Raw genomic sequence first — 3,960 nt, forward strand, 5'->3', positions numbered from 1 at the left:
TTTGTCATCTGAGGTTAAAACAAAATGATTCCCATCCAGAGAGGGACATGTAGGTATCGTGTGAGTCTTTGAATATTTCTGATTAAACACTGTCACATAATGAATCATTTCAAGTAGGCCTCCTGGGGGGGAAAAAGTGAAAATGATAACGATCGCCTTTAAATATTGATATATGAAGAAGAAAAACAGCCCTTGAAGGCCATGGGTAGATGAAAGAGAATGTGTCTTTTGTCAGGAGATAAGAGACAGAGGACAATTTACACTTTAAGAACATTTTTCTCAGAAGCTGCTCAAAGGAATCAGTCGTCATCACCAGCATGAAGGCTTCTATTGTCAGCCTCAGTGTTGATAAGTACAGGACAGCAAGATTACTTACTGAGATTTTTGACATTTTGCAAGTCACTGAACTGCCAGTGTTGGCGACTGACCGGAGAGATTGCGAAATATCCCTTTAAAAGGCACAGAAACCTGCTAAGGGAACATGCAGAGAGGAAATAGAAGACAAGAGGACAGGAAGCACATGGAGACGCCATCTGCTGTTTGGCCAACAATGCAGAGAGAGCCAAACTGAGACACGCACGCACGCACACAAGCTACCAAAAAAAACAGGAAAAAGAGCCGTGTGCGCATACACACACACTCGGCCAACCTGTCAAGCTGTTACAGTATTTATAAACAGCTCAACACGATTGATATATTTTCTATTCTAAAAGCATAGTGCATACTTTTTATTATTATTATTTAAGCAATAGAACTCTACTCATATAATAAATCACAAAATAAATCTGAGGTTCAACTACCGGCGTGATGTTCACGCTTTGTAGATTTCCACCCCACCCCTCATTTTGATGTTCTGAGTTCTGTGTTGGTTGTCTGGCTAGATTTGAATGCTGAACTGCAGACTTTTTTGTAAAAACAAAAAAACGACTGGACAGATTTGTCATATGACATTCATGCAATTGTAATAATGTAACTGTTATCTCCATGTAAATCAATGCCTGACCAAAAACATTAATAAAATAATACAAAATTGTGAAGTTGACGCCCAGGAGAATGGCCTGTTTTGAATCCCAGGGTAGTTCTCTTGGCTATCTTTCTCTTTTTGTCTTGCATGTGACCTCCGTCTCTGTGACCTCCATCACGTCAAAAAGTGAAATGCCTCTGTGTGTGGATTTGGAATTAGAAGCTCACTGTTGTGAAGAGAATAAAGGACCGTTACTTATCTAGATCAAGGTTATGACATTACTGATGATGTCACAACTCAAGGTCTATGACATCATCAGTGATTTATGACATCACTGATGATGTCACCAGTGTACTGCTGCATTCGTTTATAGCTACAATAGGGGTATGATTTCTCAATCCCTAGTTGCTCCCAGCTTGTTATTTGACGTCTGAATTTAAAACAAATTTTTTGCACTTTTGACTTTCCGACTAATCAGCATACCAATATAGTAGTTGGTTAAATCCATACAATTGAATGTTAATGTTATTATCTGTTAGGTGTTTAATAGCTGATGCTATTAGCATTCATGTTTTTTTGCGACTTTAAGCTCGAACGCATGTAGGTCTCAGATGATGTGTTTGTGACTTGCCACTTGTCACCTCCGACCATAAACGAATGCAGTGTGACGGCCCCAGTGCCTGTTGTCACGCAGAAGTGGGAACCACAAACCAACATGGCGGACCACTACTACACTTGCATGACTTTCCTGAGTGTTTCTGCGCTGACTGCCGTGCTTTTAATAGTGTTTTATTTAACAAACACAACATGGTCAGGAATCTCTCTGGCTGTTATGGTCGTGTGCGTGTCCCAATTTCTGCTAAAACTGCGGGAGCGAGATGGGCAAAGCGACCGGCGGGTGTGCGTGCTCGTGCTGGGGGACATCGGTCGCAGTCCTCGGATGCAGTACCATGCGCTGTCTCTCAGTAAACATGGATATAACGTGATCTTTGTTGGCTTTTTAGACACCAAACCGCATCGGGATGTACTCAGAGAGGAGAAGATAAGGATAGTTCCTATTGCAGAAGTGAAAGGCAACCGAACGGGACCGAGAATCCTTACATATGTGACCAAGGTGATTCTCCAGTCTTTGCAGCTACTCCACGTGCTTCTGAAGATGGAGTTACAGTCTCACGTTCTCATGCAGAATCCCCCTGGCTTGCCCGGCATTGCGGTGGCTTGGCTCGTGTGCGGGCTGCGTGGCTGCAGGCTTGTCATCGACTGGCACAACTACGGCTACACCGTCATGGCCCTGTCGCACGGAGCGGGACACCCCGTAGTCCGACTGGCAAAGTGGTACGAACACTTGTTTGGCCCTCTGGCCACTCACAACCTGTGTGTTAGCAACGCTATGAAGGACGACCTGCAGAGAAACTGGGGGATCGAGGCGACCACTCTGTACGACAGACCGCCCTCCATATTCAGAGAAACGCCAATGAAGCGCCGGCACGATGTGTTCATGAGACTGGCCAAGACCTTCCCTCAGTTCCAGCCCAGCGGGTGGGAGTGTCTGGAGGGCGCGGCGGAGAGGACGGTGTTCTCAGGTCGCGACCTTGCTGACGACACGGCGACCTTGACCCCAGGCCGACCCGCGCTCCTGCTCAGCAGCACCAGCTGGACGGAGGATGAAGACTTCTCCGTCCTGCTGAAGGCTCTGGAAGAGTACGAAGGCTTCATCAAAGCAGGGGCTTCTTTGCCGTCTTTGGTCTGTGTGATCACAGGGAAGGGTCCTCAGAAGGAGCACTACAAGACACTGATAGACTCCCTCCATTTTGAGCATGTGATGATCGGCACTCCCTGGCTAGAAGCAGAAGACTATCCTGTCTTACTAGGCTCAGCAGACCTGGGTGTCTGTCTCCACAAGTCCTCCAGCGGTCTGGACCTGCCCATGAAGGTGGTGGACATGTTCGGCTGCTGCCTGCCCGTCTGCGCCGTCAGCTTCAACTGTTTACATGAGCTGGTGAAGCATGGACAGAACGGGCTGATCTTCAGAGACTCTCAGGAACTGGCTGAGCAGCTCAAGTCGCTCTTGTCAGACTTTCCCAGTGCAGAGGGGAAGCTGGGCACGTTCAGGAGGAACCTACGGGCCAGCGCGGGGCAGCGCTGGGATGACAACTGGGACCAGAACGTCGTCCCGCTGATCTCTGTTGCACAGTAGACACTCAGCTTCTACTGGTTTGGATTGAAGATGCTGATATTCAGTATCGTGTTCAGGGGCCTCGCAAAGACAATCAATCATATCAGAGGGATAAGATGACATCAACCGGAGTATTTTGTAATAAAAGGCAAATATTGGCAAAGCGATATACTGTATGGATCTGTCCCTAGCAGACTGACACTGCTGACCTCACCAAAGCAGTATGCAGGCCAAGGCAACAGTCACAGCAGCATAAATAATACCTTTATCTCTTTTAGGCTTGGCTGCTCAGAACCTTGAGGGGGGGTAGGACATCTCATTCAAGATTCAAGATCCCCATCCCAATCTTTGAGAACTCTGTCTGTGCCATCAGAGCTAAGTGCTCCCTGGCTAAGCTCATCAAAGAGAGCAGTTTGATCATCTGGGATTCAGTGTCCACCGCTTTAATGTTGAGTGTGTGTGGAAAAGAACTCTGAGGGACCTGATGGAATCAGAGCTCCCATGGGGTGGCAAAGCCCAGCTGCTTGGTGGAGACCCGAGGCAGACACACTGCCAGTACCAGCTGTCAAGAGAGGAGACAAGGCTCAAATAGTCAAAGTTGCATCCAAATGTCAACCCTCTATCCTCTCCTGCAGGAGCACAAACTGTGAGTGTCAACATGAGGACAGAAGAGGCTGCAAAGGAGTTCTCCAGCTATCTCATTGAAGTGATCAGAGATAGATTATCTGCCTGCATGGGGCATGACATCATCAGTGGGTATGACATCATCAGTCGGGGGCGTTTGCACGCTCAGTTCATGGGTTGTGTTTGTTTGTCTACT

The 3,960-nt window shown here is 47.3% G+C and overlaps 1 pseudogene across 1 annotated transcript; it reads left to right on the forward strand.

Annotated features, from left to right (window-relative positions):
• The first annotated feature begins 1,796 nt into the window (after positions 1-1,796).
• Positions 1,797-3,161, forward strand: LOC310789003 (chitobiosyldiphosphodolichol beta-mannosyltransferase pseudogene; annotated as a pseudogene). The gene has a single exon. The product of its transcript is annotated as a chitobiosyldiphosphodolichol beta-mannosyltransferase pseudogene (transcript).
• The last annotated feature ends 799 nt before the right edge of the window (positions 3,162-3,960 follow it).

This window comes from Poromitra crassiceps, assembly GCF_964638095.1.
Source record: "Poromitra crassiceps genome assembly, chromosome: 14".
In the NCBI taxonomy this organism is placed as follows: Eukaryota; Metazoa; Chordata; class Actinopteri; order Beryciformes; family Melamphaidae; genus Poromitra; species Poromitra crassiceps.